Here is a 12,373-nt window from a genome sequence, read left to right as displayed (position 1 = left end):
AAGGCTTTTGCTGATGACAAACAAAGCCCATCTGACTCTGTACTGGAAGCTTAAACACTGCTCTGTCACTGTGCCCATTACAGCCCAAATGTCCTTCAAACCCAGTGATTAGACCACTCGTGTCAGGAGTCCTGACTCATGTTTGTCTGATCTTGAAGTTCATTGTTAGCTAGATGGTTCCTTTCTGTTTATGAAATTTTTGGCGAAGTTTCTCCATAGTAACTAAAAAGTCCTAAAGGAATATTGATAAAAACTGCCATTTTCTCCACCATGAATGGCTTTGCAAGTATTTAAATATAAAGATAATGATTCCTTTATGTGCATATGCATAGGCACACATGTACAAGCACACACACACACACACACACACACACACACGCACGCACGCACGCACGCACGCATGTGTTCATATGCACACATCAAAAATAAATATCCCCGGCCTTGCATGCTACTGAATGCCTTTAATACCAACACACAGGATGCTGATTCAGGCGCATCATGAGTTCAAGGCTGGTGTGGCCTACATGGTGAAACCCCGTCTCAAAGATATTTAATTAAAGAATATAACTAAAAATTTTGGCGTGGTGATTAATCCCTATAGTCTCAGCACATGAGAGGCTGAGGCAGGAGGTTTATGAGTTCAAGGCCAGCCAGGATTACATGGCCAAGACTGTGTAAAATTAATTAATTTTTGAAGTACTTAATTAATATCCTAGAGAAGGAGGAAGAGCAAGGAAGAAGGAAAAGGAAACCTTCTTGAACCCACACCTTCTAACTCAAACTCCAAAGCTATGGCATCTCTTTCAGCTCAGTAAAATCTGAAGTTTACACTCAGCAATCTCTGCTAGAGAACTATAGAGAGCAGAGACACTTCGAATAATGGGTATAAGCAGGAATTCAAGCCCCAAGTAGCATTTGGGGTAGAAAGTAACCTTCTTACATTAGTAGCTGCTGTAAAGACTGTTTTGCTTGGAACTTTGCACCTGTCCCCATTGCTTCTGGACTTCTGCTAAGTTTACTTTCTTAACATCTCTTCAAGCTCTTTTGCTATGACGCTCTCAGGCTCCCAGAGTATAAGATCACTGCATAGAGATTCTGTCGATCTCTGAGTCCAACAAACCTGCCGGCACCCCAAATCTTCCAACACCCTTCTTATGAACTTGAGGTTAATGCTTGCTCATGTACAAGCTGTGCACTAAGGAATGGAAAGAAAGGATTCAGTTTCTTAAAAAAAAAAAAATGGGAGTTTCACACCCAGATGGAACATGCCTCTGATAATTCTATCTTCCATCATTTTCTTACATTCATCTTCTATTGTTATCGCCTCTTCTTGTCTTTCCTGGCATCTGAATACTCAGTTTTCAGACCAAAGTTATTAGGGCATTGAACCTGTACACACACTCTCCTTTGAAGACTCAGTTCTTTCATTCCATTTAGATAGATGCACAGCCTCCTGCAAGCCCACTTCCTAAAGTAAGTCACAGCTAAAGGGCCAGCTCTTCTCCCTTTCTTCACTTTACACTCTTGCTGCTTACCTGATCATAAGTATGTGCTCTTCTGCCATGTCTGGGTTCTCCCACTGGTCACCCCAGTATCTCCACAGACCACAGATATGTAATCACAGTCACAGCACTCTGGGAGCTGGAATGCTTTTAACTTCTCTCCAAACCATGACCAGGCACTCCCAGTCCATAACATACACAAATAATAAACAAAAAAATCTAATGATTGTTATTCTTAGCTAATAAAGAAGTGAAAGTCTCATAGAAAATGTGAATACATAAATCATTAGAAAACATCATAATGTTACGTACACTCTGAGGTAACCATGCTACCCCGTAAACACAGCTTCTAGATGAATCTTACCCCCCTTCATCCTCAAGTTACCCAATGCTCTTGTAACGTGAGTCCCTCCCTGCAGTAATCCCACCATGTCTTCCTTTCCTTGTCTATCTGAACTTTTAATCCCTGATTTCTAGAATTATCACAATACACAGACAAAGCTGGGACTTCTCACATCCAGTCTATGAATTCAAACACTGGCTCTCACAGCAACTTTCATAAAGGATGTGCTCTCTTTAAAACACTTCAAGGATTTAGGTGACTACAATGTCTCTGGAAAGCTAACTGGTCATCTTAAAATGTTCTCATGCCCCTTGAATCAAAAGCCTTTCATTTTCAAAGACTTGCAAAGAAATCTCTGATGCATGTAACTTTTGTCTAGGTTATTAACTGTGATGATATTTAAACAGTAGAAAGGAGGAATGCCATGACCTTCTGCAGTTTGTGTCCCAGAGCCTTGACTAGGGGTAATAAATGAATGAAGAAATGATAGACACTGAAGAAATGTCAGACACACTTATAAAAACTGGGATCAAGTTATGTGGGCTCTAGGATAGAAAAGGCCACAGCATCCAGAAGCTCAGTATTTATTATATACAACTGCACAAGGGAGCAAGTTTAGCTCATATCAATAGGTCCAGTCTCTATACTGTAGCAGTTTTCAGACATTAAACATTCAGGGAGAGAAATCAATGATGAACTTTTTTTGTACACACAGTTAATATTTCTACTAAGACTTGAGAAAGGCTTTGCTATCCCACTTAGCCTCACCCTGGGAATGCTTTGTCATCCCCATGGGGTTGAGACATTGGGGACCTTGACCTGTCTGTGCCATGTCAACAATATACATTCACCCAGGACTTCACTCAATTCCTACAGCAGAACATAAAAATTTTCAATGAGAGCAGGATACTAATGCATAGATGTATTGTGTGAATATTTTGCTTTTATATTCTCTGTGTATTTGGGATGGTTGAATAATATAAATGTTTGTCATCTCTCTTCACAGGTCCCACCTCTAAGGATCCAACAATTTGGGTTGAAAAGTTTTGAAATATGAATATTCCAGACTGTTCCTGGAAAGAAAACTTGAATTTTCTCTGGACTGAGCTCTAGCTATGCTGAATGCAGCGGGATAAAGTGGCACGAAGACACACCTCCAGTGTCTCATGTCACTTCACAGACTTTCAGTCTCCAGGTTAAGCACTGTTTGCCTCATGACTATTTGTCCTTTATGTAGTTAATTTCACTATGTAGTATCTGTACTGAGCATACAGAGACTTTGTTTCTTATCATTTTCCCACAAACAATATGGCAGAATATCTATTTGCATCACATTTAAATTAGGGATTGTCAGTGATCTAAAGATGTCTGGCTGGTGTGCACAGGATCTGCATAAATACTGCCCTTTTGTTAGGAGCTTGAGCAGCCATGGATCTTAGTGTGTAGGAGCAGTTGGAACCATTCTCCACCAAGGATGACTTGGTCTATCTCTGTGTTATTTTGTCCTGATTCTTTTTATTGTTTTCCAAATTTCATACCATGCATATAAGCCTACTTATTTTCCAAAGGAAGGTTGTAGAAAATTACAAGTAAGTAAGAAAAAGGTAGAACGTAAAATCCAAACTATTTGTCAACCACCGTCAGAGTACCAACCTCATCTATTCTTCAAGACCCATTCAAATCTGATATCTCCAAGATTTTCTCAGACCCTAGCCACCTTTCACCTCCCAGCTCAAGCCCTTGTGCCCTAACACCAGCCTCTCCATATCCCTTCAGCATTTAGCCTGCCCTCCTAAAGTACAACAGGAGGTCTACTTGAACTACATGAGTGCCTCAGTTGATTCAAATGCCCAGTAAGAGAGCAAACGTATTTCATTCATTTCTACACCATCTAGGCATGCCCATCCTCATCCCTGCCTATGATGTTCTGATGGATAATCACAAATGATGTCATATGATAGACATATTTATTTGTTAAAGTAAATAGCTCATTTCTAAGTATATATTTTATATTAAAACCACAAACTATAAACCAGCAATAACTATTAAAAACAAGTGATGTTGTGAGTCACACCTATGCTGACACATCCCTGTTTAATGGTTTGTTAAGATGTTGTTATCCTTATTATGGAGCCTTAATTCCTTGGAAGGATACTTGGTGGGGTGGCTTTTTTCTCTTTTTTCCTTTGCAAATAGCCTTGAGACAAAATACTAAACCAAAGCAATTTATCACCTTGCCAGGCTAAGCAAACATTACATATGGCACAGTGAAGAAACACTAATTAGACCTAATTGAGAGAAATTAACACTAAACCCAAATTATCAAGTATTTTAAGAGAGAGTCTTATGGCTTTAAATACAGAAGGAATCTTTCAGACTAACTAACTCCTGATAACGTGCTGCCAAGTGCCAGTCCTACTGGGTCTGTTTAACAAATAAACACGATTACAGCCTATTGAGCAGATTATTTGCTTTTGTTCAAATTAAAGAAGCTAAAATACATGGTGTTCTCCAGTTCCTGACTTTCCCAAGTTGAGCCCGGGAAGATTTGCAGTTCTGTCTTTTCCAGGTTCCCTCTCCTCACCTCACCAGTTTAAACCCGTCGCTGAATCTGAGGTTGTCTATACCAAGGCTCCTGTCTACATCTCATCAGCCGTATCTTTTATTCTTTAATGCTTATTTATTTGTCATTAACTAAGTGTGCGTGTGAGTGTGTGTGTTTGTGTGTGTTTGTGTGTGTTTGTGTGTGTGTGTGTGTGTGTGTGTGTGTGTGCGCGTGCGCGCGCACGCGCGCGCCCATGCATGCACACCTGCAGGCCTGTACCACTGCACACGTGTGGAGAGCAGAACACAATTTGTAGAGTTGGTTTTCTCCTTCCACGATGTGACTTCTGGGTCTTGAACTCAGGTTGTTAGGTTTGGTAGTGAGTGTCTTTACTTGTTGAGCCGTCTTGATGTCCCTCAGCTCTATGTGCTTACAGTTAACCCAAATTAGACATCTCTAGCCTTCCCAAACTCTTGAAAATTCAAACCTTTGGGCTGGCTACTTAGCCATGACCTTTGGCCTCCTCTCCTTGTAATAATGACCCTGTTACCAGCCCTCAATGTGACTAGTTGTATTGTAGTTACATTGCCTCCTATAAGTAAAGATTGTATAAATCTGGTCTGATGAATAAATATAGGTGCAGATTTGGTAGGGAAGGAAGTCAAGGTTCTCAGAATTTCATGCCTTGGCAAGTTCACTTAGTAAGCAACAGAACCAACCCACAGTTTGGGATCCTTCTGACCCAAAATCCCTCTTCAACTTCTGAGTAATTCCCTCTTCCTTAGAAGGCACCAGCTCCTTCCATGCCCTTCACCTATTTAAGTTCCTCCAGAACTTTCCCAGGCAAAACCAGACACTTTGTCCTCTGTTCTCCCTATAACTGTAAAGACCTTCAGCTCCTCTGTAACTTGTACACCATCTGAACAAAAATAGGTTGCAGGAAAAAAAACACCCACTGCAGGCCTCTGTTCACCAGCCTGTTCTTGCCATGAATGAAATCATGAGGCTGCTGCAACTGGGAAGCTTTGCTTGTCTAAAACCAGCATGCATTTCTTAGCTGGAGACATGAAAGATTGAGATCAAGATATGCTATTACCTATTCAGAGAAAGAGGATGCCTTAGCATACAGAACAGTTAACATCTAAGTGAGAGTACATCAGCAACTATCAGTGTCAGCATCAGTGGTACTGCTGGGTAAATAGTTTCCTCAGGATGTAACTAGTGAAATGCATGCCTAGGTAGTAATGATGGTAATGCCAATGCACCTGGCTTTCTCCTTTGGCTAAGAGTTCTATAAATAGCAGCCACTTTGTAGACCATACCTCTGCCCTTGGGTAGGTGACTCCAGGTGCTCTGACTCATGTGCAGGAAGAATGACATCCTGATTGGGGGCAGCCCTTCTGCCTGCCAGCCCATTTGTTATCACCACAGGCATCATGACTTTTAGTTCATAAAGCTACTAAATGACCTTCCAGCTGCTTGGATTCTCGAGTGTTGTCTGCAATGACTTCGCTCCTAATTTTGAGAATATAACAAAAATCAAATCCGTATCTTTCTGTTCCCAGACTACAGGTTTCTCAAGGACAGGGTCACATTTGTATTCTTTTAGAGTCCCCAGAGTCTGAGGAATAGTAAACACTGAGCAATATCTCTGGAACGCTTGCAGGATGTAGGAGAATGGCTGATGTCCATGTGTCTGTGGGTCAGCCAGCTGTTTGCTCAAAGCAGAGCTGCCCTGTGCATTTTATTTCCAGGAGGTCTTGAAAAGGTGGGGGTGAGGATGGCTCAAAAGTTCAGGCCATGTCTCCTGGATCAGCATTCGTTCAGAGAGTCCTTCATAAACATTTTCACCAAATGAAGATGATCTTTGGAAATATGTACTTCTTAGAGAAAGATCTTATAAGTCAGTCTCTAAAAATAAACCAGGGCCATATGGGATGCTAGCTGTCACCTAGACTAATTTTCCAGCTGATGTAATGATACAGCAAAGACAGACTGATTGGAAGAGGACCCCCCCCCCAGCTCAGGTGGAAGCAGATTTAGAATGTGAGCATTGGTCTTGAAAGTTAGCTTGACTGGAGTGAAATCCGTCTATCAAAGCAGACTTCTGGGTGTGTCAGTGTGGGCATTTCCCGAGAACACTGACTTATAAGATAGTCACAGATGGGAAGATATCATGAATGCTGGAGCCACCATTCAGTAGGCTGGGGGCCCTGATGGAAAAGTTGGAGAAGTGGAAGCCAGAAGTATAATGGGTAAGGTCACTTTCTTTCTTAACAAGTTTGTCTATTTCTGTGGAAATTCTCTCTGGACATCAGAGTCCTGCTTTGCCAGACTTTTAATGTGAACTCAAAATGGGTAACTCTCTAAAGAGTTACTCCTTAAAGGCCTTTTGTGTCAGGTTGGCACTGTGGAGGTATCCATCTTTCTGGATGGGCTAACTCTCCCACTTGCAGACAGCCACTGTTGAACTGCCCAGCTTCCTATTTAATAAGCCAAGCTGTCTTTGTTTGCTTTCTATTGCTGTGATAAGCACTGTGACCAGAGGAAACTTGGGAGAGAGGGGTTTGTTTGACTTCCTTGTCCTGATCACAGTCCATCATGATGGGAAGTCAGGGCAGGAACTCAAGAAGAAAGCTGGCATCACGAACTAAAGCAGAGGCCATAAGGAATGAGTTTATTGGCTTTCTCCCCAAGCTTGTTCAGTTTGTCTTTTCATATAGCCCAAAGACCATCTGCTGGGTTGGGTCTTCCTGCATTAATGAATCAGGAAAACTTCCTACAGACTTGCCTACAGGCTGGTGTGATAGAGGCATAGTCTTAAGTGACTTTCCATCTTCCCAGATTGTCGACTTTTCAGCTGGCTTGTGTAGATCTTGCCTCCTGGACCTGGGATCTGAGGACCTGAAAGAATGGAACACACTACAGTCTAATGCTGGAGACAACCTTATTTCAATTTTAGTGTACTTTTATACATGAGTGAAACAAAGAAAGCAAGGGCCTAAGGAAGGTTGTTTGAGTTCAGAAAAACATGATCAGAAAAGCATGTAAACAAACCTCAGTAAGCATATACTAAATATTAACAGAGCAGCCCATTCACAGAACTTTCTCAGGACAGATTAATTTAAACACAATTGCCTGGCATGTACTATAGATTATATCTTGGAAAGCAAGAAGGCAAGGCAGAGGGCCATATCCAGATTCAGGGTACACTGACCAGATTGGGTTCTATAGCTGTGTTCTGATATCCAACAGGAACAAACATATCTTATAAGCTGAATATAAATGTTTGACATGGGAGGCACAAGATCACATCCAAGAACAATCCAGGGAACAAAATGTACCTAAGGCAAAAAGATCTTTTTTTTTCCCCTAAAGCCTCTCTCACAGTTCCCCAAGGCATGGTTCACCATGGGTCATTCTTTTGACTGTGTTCCAACACCAGATCACCCTAACTTGTGTCAAGTTGACAAAAATAAGTAGCCAGCACATGATCCATCCAATAAATTACATAGATTCTGTGCCTCTAAAGATCCATAACAAATACAGGGGGAGGATAGACATTGGAGATTGCAATTAGGCTTAGAGCCATTAACAAAATGTAACATAGCACCTGCTCTCCTTTTCCCGACCACCCATACTGAGTCCAGGTTGACATTGAAGACCTGTATCCCAGCTGCCCACACTATCTGCCTGCTCAGTCCACAGTAACCTTCACATGTCAACTCGAATTCCAGAAGCCAACCATCTTCAGGGTCTGAGAGCCTGCCCAGTCTTGTCATTCATTGGCTAGCTAGGATGGAAGGGAGAGGGGAAGAGATGTGTAGGGAAGAAGAATTGGTGCTGTATCTTCCTCAGTCCTTCAATTTTGCTCTCACGTTTCTCAGCTGTGCTTGATCCTTTGTCTCAAGACTCAAGCCAAAGGGGTTTCCTAGCAACACTGCGACACTCCGGCATGTGTATCCTGTGCCTACCAGATGCCTAAGAAAGGGGTTAGGTAGCAGTGAGGATTCCTGTGTTTCAAGGATACTGGAGCCTGCTTTAGTGACATAAGCCCAGACTTCTAGAAACACTCAGAAGTTAGATGCTACAAAGGAGGAGAATCATGAGTTCAAGCAAAAACACATGAATAAAGCCATTAAGTAGCATTTATATTGAAACATAAATAGAAGACAAAGTGGTAAATGTGTATAATCCCGTTGACACATTTTGTGTTTCTCAGATAAGCCAGACTGGACCCTCTACAATTAATTCCCACTGAAACTCTAAGGCTTTAGGGTGCTCAGTGCCTTCAAGGAAGTTCCTGTGGGTTTGGGTTATTGTGGATATGGGTAGTCTGCTCACCGTGAAGCATTTTTCCCTGCATCTCTCTCCTCATCCAGCATGAATTGAATACTGCAACACACGAATCATGAAGGTAATGGGCTGAAGCTGTGATGGATCACCTTTCTCCTAAATACACCTCCAATCTCCCAAAATATGAATGTTCTATTCTAAAGACTCAATACTGTTAACAGTCTACTTGATGCTTCTTGTAACATGTCCTTGAAAACAGGTTCAGAACTTCCAAGGAAAGGGGTACAACCTTGTAGTCAAAGAGATCTGGATCACAATCCTCACGCTGCAGCTACTAGCAGCAAGAATTGCTTCTTCGCCAAACACCTGTCTCCTGAACTGGAAAAGCAGAAGCCCTTATGTTTCCCTCCAGGATGGCTGTAAGGAGGATGGAGAGAGCAGATGGCTCATTCCCATTCAGTGCCTCCCATGCATCAGGAGCTGAGCAAACACTGGTAGATTTCCTCACAAACTTCTACACCCCTAAGATCTGTGATGCCATAAGCACTGTGAAAAAGACAAGGAATAGAACAGGTTTTCCCAAGGCACCCAAGAAAAACCACAAAACTCCCAGAAAAAAAAAGGGGGGGCATTTGTAAAGTTGGAGAATGCACATGAGTGCTTCATAGGAGAAGGAAGGAAGGAGTGATGGATCTGAGAAGACTTTCGATATTTCTGTAGCTTTTTTGTATAATCATTACACCAAACAAAGTTTGATTAGTTATATCTACATTCAAAGCAAATTGTCAGATTACAATTAGTGGTCCTGGTGTAAGCCATCCATCTCCTGAAAAATGGAGTTTCACACCGGTCACCTCCTAGGATGCAGTAAGCTACTCTGAAGAGTCTGCCACTTTCCTTGCACTGAAGCAGATTGCAATTCAACAAAGGAATGAGTGAGTAGAAGACATGGGATGATAGCTTCACCAGGCCGGTAGATAAATCCTCTTTATCTGCCTTGTGTGGACTTGGGTTACCAATGTATTTCTAACATAGCTTAGAAAACCCAAGGAGCATTCCTATCAAAATCATGTTACACACAAACTTTGCTTTGCTAGACCACTACCTCCTCCATACGCGCACACGCATGCAGATAAACATGGACACAAAACGTAGATCCAGCAAGAGGAACCCGAAAACTTCAAGAATTTGACCTTTACTTGTAAACTAGTTGTAGTTTCCCTCTAGTCTTCTTACTCAAACTTGACACCAAAACTTGAGCAATAATCACTGATAAATAATAAATAAATGGACTGTTGGAAGCTATTGTGTGGTAGTGGGAACTGAGAGGTAGACCTAGTTGGAGGAAAATTATCATGAGACGATCTGTTCTCTCTCTCTCTCTCTCTCTCTCTCTCTCTCTCTCTCTCTCTCTCTCTCTCTCTCTCTCTCTCCCTCTCTCTCTCTCTCTCTCTCTCTCACACACACACACACACACACATTTCATCCCTGGCTACCATAAATTGAGAAGCTGCTTCTATCATATATTCCTATCAATAAAATATTCTGCCTTACCTCAGGCCCAAAATAATGGATTAAGTCCACGATGAACTGATACCTTCTGAAACTATGAGCTCCCATCCCTATTTCCTTAAGTTGATTTTCTCAGATATTGTGTCACACCCTGAAAAAAAAACTGACTCAGAGTTGTCATGAGAAACATAGGGGGAAAAAGGAATGCTCAATCTGTTGTCATGGGCAAGTAAAGGACCAACGGAGATTAGAACCTTTTTCCTTTTCTCACTATACAATGCCAATTAAGATCCCTAGAAAAAGAATCATGCAAACGGAAGAAATAGAGGCAGAAGAGAGATACCCATTCCTACTCTTGTAATAATAATGGGCAAGAACCTGGGAGGGAGAGAGAAGAACACGTTCAAAAATATCATTTTAATTCAAATTAAAATGTGCTTGAACAAGTGAGAGCACAAACTTTGTATAATGGATTGCAAAAAGGAACACAAACTATTGATAGTTTTTAAAAACGTAGCTGTATTGCCAAGGAAACACACTGAGTAAAAGCAGCCAATCTCAAAAGGATAAGCCATGAGAACTAAGAAGACACGGGTATTTGGCAGGAGGTAGAAGTGGCGACAATTTTGACTATAAATTAGCACAGGAGAATTTGGTTAGTTGAAATTTTCTGACTATAAAAAGCTCCACATGCAATAAAATTCATAGAAGAGCTGCATTCTCACAAGAGTTAATTTTACAATATGAAATTATTTTAAACAAAGGAATGTAAGTGCCCTGGACCAGATGCGAGTACAAATGTAGAAGAATAAGCAAAAGGAAAGGTAAGGAAATTGTTTTTATTTTTAATTGTTATATACTAATTGCATAAAGTTCAGCAATGCTGGGGATGTTTTAATACATGTGTATATTTTACATGGATCAAATCTTGGTAATTTGCATATATCAGATCAAGTATTTATCATTTATGTTTTTAATCTTTTTAAATTTTTGAGATTGTAATATCTATATCATTCTCCCCTTCCTTTTCTTTCTATAAACCTTGCCAGCTATCCCTCTTTGTTGTCTTTTAATCATCATTTCTTTGTGATGAAATGCTCCAAAATCTCTCTTCTGGTGATTTTGAAATGTGCATTGCCATCGTTGACTGTAGTCACCACTACCATGCTGTGGCACATCTGATCGAAGTCCTCTTAAGTGCAACAGTACACAAGTTAACTTATTCTCTCCATCCCTGCTTTCATCCTGTTTTCCCCAACCTCTAAAAACCATTTTCTATTCTTTATTTGAGATCAATTTTATATTCCACATATGAGTAGAATCATGCAGTATTTGTCTTCTGGACCCTGGTGTATTCCATTTAATGTGCTGTATTCTAGGTTCATACTTTCTTTAACAACAGGATTCTATCTATTTATGATAGAAGAGTTCTCCACTCCATGTCCACTCTTCAGCTGATAGACGCATGAATTGATTCCATATCTTGGCTATTGAGAATTGAAACAAATATTTGGCCATTATACTTTTAACTGTTTGAGGAATCTTCATACTAGATGTAATCTGTGATGAGTCTACTTGTTTATATTTGTATCTAGGGTATGGAAAAACTTCCCTTTTCTCTGCATGCTCACCAATATTTATTGTCTTCTATCTTTTTAATTATAGTTATCTTAGCTTTATAGAAGTGATACCTCACTATAATTTTGATTGGCACTTTCTTGATGATTGGTGATTTAGACTATTTTATCATTTAGAAAATTGGTTGCAGTGAAGTCTGCAATGCACTGGCATTGGGGACAGCTAAGAGAAACTTCATTAATTTAAGCATTTGCCACAAATTAATCTTCCTGGCATAAATAAAGAAGCCTGAACTTGTTGGACTAATTATCATGCCAGTGAATATCCAGTAGTTAATTGGCAGGACCAGAATCCTAAGCTGTGTCTGTGGCTCTCTAAAGCTTTTAGTAAAACCAACTAAAGGGGGGAGCATCATCTCCTTGCCATCACTGGCAGAACAGACAAGAGGGAAATAATTTGAGGTCTATTTCCCACTCTTGTTGAGTCTTTAGAATTTATGGCCACATTTGCGTACAATGACACCTTACAGTAAATACTATTGCTATTTGTATTAGGTTTATTTTTTATCACATCACTGTAACCAAATACCTGACAAGA

Source organism: Peromyscus leucopus, chromosome 16_21 (assembly GCF_004664715.2).
Source record: "Peromyscus leucopus breed LL Stock chromosome 16_21, UCI_PerLeu_2.1, whole genome shotgun sequence".
Lineage (NCBI taxonomy): Eukaryota > Metazoa > Chordata > Mammalia > Rodentia > Cricetidae > Peromyscus > Peromyscus leucopus.
This window is presented reverse-complemented; position numbering follows the sequence as displayed.